Source organism: Capra hircus, chromosome 11, assembly GCF_001704415.2.
Source record: "Capra hircus breed San Clemente chromosome 11, ASM170441v1, whole genome shotgun sequence".
In the NCBI taxonomy this organism is placed as follows: domain Eukaryota; kingdom Metazoa; phylum Chordata; class Mammalia; order Artiodactyla; family Bovidae; genus Capra; species Capra hircus.
Window position 1 is genome coordinate 59,235,253 of NC_030818.1, and position 7,084 is coordinate 59,242,336.

The following is a 7,084-nucleotide window of genomic DNA, read 5'->3' on the forward strand; positions in this document are numbered from 1 at the left end:
TGACCTGCCTCTTGAGAAACCTTTATACAGGTCAGGAAGCAACAGTTAGAACTGGACATGGAACAACAGACTGGTTCCAAATAGGAAAAGGAGTACGTCAAGGCTGTATATTGTCACCCTGCTTATTTAACTTATATGCAGAGTACATCATGAGAAATGCTGGGCTGGAAGAAGCACATGGTGGAATCAAGATTTCTGGGAGAAATACCAATAACCTCAGATATGCAGATGACACCACCCTTATGGCAGAAAGTGAAGAGAAACTAAAGAGCTTCTTGATGAAAGTGAAAGAGGAGAGTGAAAAAGTTGGCTTAAAGCTCAACATTCAGAAAACGAAGATCACGGCATCTGGTCCCATCACTTCATGGGAAATAGACGGGGAAACAGTGGCTAACTTTATTTTTCTGGGCTCCAAAATTACTGCAGAGGGTGATTGCAGCCATGAAATTAAAAGATGCTTACTCCTTGGAAGGAAAGTTATGACCAACATATACAGCATATTAAAAAGCAGAGACATTACTTTGCCAACAAAGTTCTGTCTAGCCAAGGCTATGGTTTTTCCTGTGGTCATGTATGGATGTGAGAGTTGGGCTATAAAGAAAGCTGAGCACCGAAGAATTGATGCTTTTGAACTGTGGTGTTGGAGAAGACTCTTGAGAGTCCCTTGGACTGCAAGGAGATCCAACCAGTCCATCCTAAAAGAGATCAGTCCTGGGTGTTCACTGGAGGGACAGATTTGAAGCTGAAACTCCAATACTTTGGCCACCTGATGCGGAGAGCTGGCTCATTTGAAAAGACCCCATTGCAGGGAAAGATTGAGGGCAGGAGGAAAAGGGGACAACAGAGGATGAGATGGTTGGATGGCATCAGCAACTCAATGGACATGGGTTTGGGTTGAGTCCAGGAGTTGGTGATGGACAGGGAGGCCTGTCCATCAGTGTGCTGTGGTTCATGGGGTCACAAAGAGTAGGACATGACTGAGTAACTGTACTGAACTGAACTGAAGCAAGTCTAACAGGAGAAGCAATAACCTTTTTTTCCCTTAATTTATTAAATGGTCAAAGCAAAAACAGCTTTTGGTGTGAGAAAGTGGAAATTCTCACAATCTACTACAAAAGATTAAATTCTGAGAAATTAAGCCTCAAATACAAAAGTCTAAAATTGCATATCTCTAATCCTAGAAATTCCTTTTTTTGTTGTTATTTATCACATTTAAGTAACAAAGGTGTCCTCATATATGTAATCTCAAGGTAATATGTTAAAATGTGATTTATAAAAGTTTAAAATTATAAAATCTCAAAGGTACAGTGAGAATATTGGTGAAATGAAATACCCATTAGCATGATTGTTGTTGTTGTTCAGTAACTCAGTCATATCTGACTTTTTGTGACCCCATGGACTGCAGCATGCCAGGTTTCCATGTCTTTCATCATCTCCCAGAGCGTGCTCAAAATCATGCCCATTGAGTGGTGATGTCTTCCAACCATCTTGTCCTCTGTCATCCCCTTCTTCTCCTGCCTTCAATCTTTCCCAGCTTCAGAGTCTTTTCTAATGAGTCAGCTCTTCACATCAGGTGCCCAAAGTATTGGAGCTTCAGCTTCATCATCAATCTTTCCAATGAGTATTCAGGGTTGACTCCTTTATGGTTGACTGGTTTGATCTCCTTGCAGTCCAAGGACTCTCAAGAGTCTTCTCCAACAGCACAGTTCAAAAGCATCAGTCCTTCAGTGCTCAGCCTTCTTTATGGTCCAACTTTCACATCCATACATGACTACTGGAAAAACCATAGCTTTGACTATATGGACATTTGTTGGCAAAGTAATATCTCTGCTTTTTCATATGCTGTCTAGGTTGGTCATAGCTTTTCTTCCAAAGAGCAAATGTCTTTTAATTTCTTGCCTATAGTCACCATCTCCAGTGATTTTGAAGCCCAAGAAAATAGCATGATATCATTAGCATGATCATGTATAATAATAATTTATATGCATGTCCATGTTTATATCTGGAAATATGTATCAAAAATTGTCTTGTGATAAAATTTTTTATATTTTCTTCATTATATCAATTCTCATCTTGTTTCCAGACTTTCATAGGTTCCTTTTAATAGATGTAATTTTATTTTAATAATAATTTAATCAGAAAAATAATTAATCTGCTTTAGCTTTGTGTGTGTGTGTTCAATCATTTCAGACTCTTTGTGACCCCCATGGACAGTAGCCTGCCAGGCTTGTCTGTCCATGGAATTTTACAGGCAAGAATACTGGAGTGGGTTGCCATTTCTTAATCCAGGGATCTTCCTGACCCAGGGATTGAATCTGCATCTCCTGTGTCTCCTGCCCTGGCAGGCAGGTAATTTACCACTGAACCACCTGGGTAGTTCCATCTTTAACTTCAAATGAATTTAAAGAAGGGAAATATATCTGCATCAAATGATTATTGAAAGATCTCACCTTCAAAATGCATTTATGGATCTCTTCCACAAGCTAAAACAACAACACATCAATAAAATTTAGCAATTTTATACTGATTGGTGCAAGAATGTGACATTATATATCATTATTTATTTTCATCTTGTGTCTATTCCAAAGATTTGTTAGCTTTTTAATTATATAATTTAGCTGAATTATTGTGTCTTTCTAGGAAGAAAGTGAAATCTTTCCTTCCCTCTTGTATGAAACGTCAATCTAGTTAACGGTGAATAAGAATATCAGAGACGTGTGACAATTGATGTGAAAAAATTAGGTTCCTGCTGGCAATTACCCATCAAGAGCAGGTTGACTGATTGCCAGAGTTAAAACGCATGCAAACTGTCAGCTATCATAAGAGAGCAAATGTCCCAGAACCTTGGTGCAGCGTCAGGTAGAAATTCAGTTTTCACAGCTGGAAACCTGCCCTGGATGCCACACATTCATAATCTTCCCTCATCAAGCCAGATCCACCCATTCAAAGATGCCCATCATTCCAACAGCCAAATATATGTCCTGTCATACACATTCAATGGCTCCCATGATAAGTTGGACAAGAACTGACATGCTACTCATGATTGAATAGAAGAGCATATAGTGCACAATGCCTGCTGCCATAATTTGTCATTCTTCTTCTCTAGCTAGGTAAGGGACAACCTTGACATTTCCTAAGTTCAAATATTATGGTCAATTAAAACATAAGACAAATGTAGAAATTATTTCAGTGTTTCATATAAACCATAACTATGATGATATAGTAGTAGATAGTCAAATAATAAATTTAATTTTATTTTTAAAACAAATGTATCAAGATTCAATAAAAAAATTAAAATGGGAAACACTGTGACATTCAACTTCAAATTTTGCCTAAATTGCCAAAGGCATCCTAATGATTGAGCACTGTGCTGATACGTTTACAAGTATTAGCTCCTCTAGTGTGAGGATGTGTCTTTCATTACACAAATGAAATATCTATAGATCAATATTATATTCAAAAGCATTCACTGAAATCTAGCTTACAGCCAAACCCTGGGCAACAGAAAAGAAACTCATTCACCTCTGACAGCTTTCTAAACTTAATCAAGAATTCAACATAATGAACAAATATGCAGAAACTTTCTTCACTTCAGATTTTTTAATTTATTTATTCATTTTTACTTGGAGGGTAATTGCTTTACAATATTATGTTGGTTTCTGCCACATATCAACACAAATCAGCCATAGGTATACATATGTCCCCTCCCTCTTGAACATCTCTCCCACCTCTCACCCTCTCCCATCCCTCTAGATTATCACATAGCAGTAGATTTTAGCTCCTGGAGTCATAGAGTGGGAGCACACTGTAAATTTCCACTGGCTATCTAATTTTACAAGTGGTAATGTATATGTTTCAATGCTGCTCTCTCAATTCATTCCACTTCTCCTCCCACCACCTTCCCCATGTCCACAAGTCTCTATTCATTGCTACCCTACAATGTTCATCAGTACCATTTTCTAAATTTCATATCTATGTATTAATATACGATATTTCATTATCTGTTTGACTTAATTCACTCTGTACAAAAGGCTCTAGGTTCATCCACCTTATTAGAACTGTCAGTTGCATTCATTTGTATGGCTGAGTAATATTCCACTGTGCATATGTACCAGACCTTCTTTATCCATTCATCTGTCAGTGGATATCTAGGTTGCTTCTGTGTCCTAACTATTGTAAATACTGCTGTGATGAATATTGGGGTGTAAGTGTCTTTCTCACCTATGGTTTCCTCAAGGCATATGCGCAGTACAGGAATTGTTGGGTCATATGGTAGTTTTATTTCTAGTTCTTTAAAGAATATCCGTACTGTTCTCTATAGTAGCTGTAGCAATTTGTATTTCTGCCAACAGTGCAGTAGTGTTCCCTTTTCTCCACTTCTTCTCCAGCGTTTATTATTTGTAGATTTTTTGATCGTAGTCATTCTGACCAGTGTGAGGTGATATCTCATTGTAGGTTTGATTTTATTTCTCTAATAATGAGTGATGTTGAGCATCTTTTTTTAAATTAATTTATTTTTTATTGAAGGATAATTGCTTTACAGAATTTTGCTGTTTTCTGTCAAACCTCAACATGAATCTTTTCATGAGCTTATTAGCTATCTGTATGTATTCTTTGGAAAAATATCTGTTTAGATTTTCTGCCTACTTTTTGATTGGGTTGTTTGTTTTTCTGATATTGAGCTGAATGAGCTGCTTGTGTATTTTGGAGATTAATCTTTTGTCAGCTCTTATAGTGAAAATCTGAAGACCTGACATGTCTTTCCTCTAAGATCAGGAGCAAGGCAAGCATGCCCACACTCACCACTATTATTCAACATAATTTTTGAGGTCCTAGCTACAGCAATCAGAGAAGAAAAAGAAATGAAAGAAATCCATATTGGAAAAGAAGAAGTAAAGTCTCACTGTTTTCAGATGATATGATTCTTGACATAGAAGACCATAAAAATGCTACCAGAAAATTACTAGAGCTAGTCAATGAGTATAGCAAAGTCACAGGATAAAAAGATAATACACAGAAATCTATTGTATTTTTATAAACTAACTGAAAAATAAGAAAGAGAAATTAAAGAAGGAATCCCATCCACCATTCCAACAAAAAGAATAAAGTACCTAGGGAAAAACCTACTTCAGTGGGTAGTAGATTAAACGGATAGCAGACCACCAAACAGGAACCATGACCTTTTTTTGGTGCAGGTTTGGCTTTGGGAAGTGCTTTGGAGCTTATTCTCAGTTCAGCCACTCAGCTGGTCATCACTAGTTGTACAAAATCCACTTTTTGTCACACATCATAATCTGATTGAGAAATGTTCTGTTGTTGCATAGAACAAGAGAAGATGACACTTTAAAATGATGAGCTTTTGGAATTTCAGTCAGTTCATGAGGCACACACTTATCAAGCTTTTTCAACTTTCCAATTTGCTTCAAATGCCAAATAACTGTAAAATGGTCGATGTTGAGTTCTTTGCTAACTTCTAGTATGGTTATAAGAGGATCAGCTTCGAAGATCCAGTTGGTCGTTGTCAACTTATGATGGTTGGCCACTGCACTCCTCATCTTCAAGGCTCTTGTCTCCTTGTAAAACTTCTTGAATCAACATTGCACTGAACATTCATAAGAAGTTCCTGGGCCAAATGTGTTGATGTTGCAAGTTGTCCCTGCTGCTTTGAAACCCATTTTGAACTTGAGTAAGAAATTTGCTTGAATTTGCTTTTTGTCTAATATAATTTATCTAGTCTAAAATAAATATAAAATAAGCAACACGTAATAAGTTATTAGCAAAAAAAAATTAAGCCCGAAATGTTCGTTATATTATATATAACATAACCACATTTATTTAGGAATATATTCCATATCAAAGTTCAACAATGCAAAACTGCAATTACTTTATAGTATCTTTTCCTCTCTATAGTACCCACATCTGTAGCAACAGCATAGATTTTGCCATCTTTTGATTTTTTTCTCCGTTTCGAAAGTCTTTATTTGTAACATAAAATTCTGACTATTGTTACCTCTCTTAACACATATCTAACTCCCTTGTTCTTACCTATCCTGTTCTTTTAGACTCATGGACAAAACCATTTTCTTGGCAGTGGGGGGCTTTTCATTTCTCTTTCATCTCATTGTTTTTATAAACTTGGACCATTCTAATTATACATTCAAATATTCTCCATTTCTTCATACTGCATGCCACCTTATTATCTTTCAGTTTCCTCTCTTTTGCCTGAAAGAAATTTGAGATGAAAAGCAGCAAAGAGGGAGAAAACATGCATAAATATGAAAAAGGGGATCAGTTCAGTTCAGTCGCTCAGTCGTGTCCAACTCTTCGACCCCATGAATTGCAGCACACCAGGCCTCCCTGTCCATCACCAACTCCCGGAGTTTGCTCAAACTCATGTCCATCGAGTCGGTGATGCCATCCAGCCATCTCACCCTCTGTCATCCCCTTTTCCTCCTGCCCTGAATCCCTTCCAGCATCAGAGTCTTTTCCAATGAGTCAACTCTTCACATGAGGTGGCCAAAGTACTGGAGTTTCAGCTTTAGTATCAGTCCTTCCAAAGAACACCCAGGACTGATCTGCTTCAGAATGGACTGGTTGGATCTCCTTGCAGTCCAAGGGACTCTCAAGAGTCTTCTCCAACACCACAGTTCAAAAGCATCAATTCTTCAGCACTAAGCTTTCTTCACAGTCCAACTCTCACATCCATACATGACCACAGGAAAAACCATAGCCTTGACTAGACAGACCTTTGTTGGCAAAGTAATGTCTCTGCTTTTGAATATGCTATCTAGGTTGGTCATAACTTTTCTTCCAGGGAGTAAGCGTCTTTTAATTCCATGGCTGCAGTCACCATCTGCAGTTATTTTGGAGCCCCAAAAATAAAGTCTGACATTGTTTCCACTGTTTCAATGGTGTCTGATAAAAAAATTTGAATACTATTTTATAGAGTAGAACATGAAAATGTTCTGTAGAGCTGAGACTTGTGTTCTAGATAAGAAAGTGAGCAGAAAAGAAAAATGAAAGGCTGATACACTTGGAAAAAAGAAACTCCAGCCTTTATGTGTTTGTTAAATAAGTGGTTATT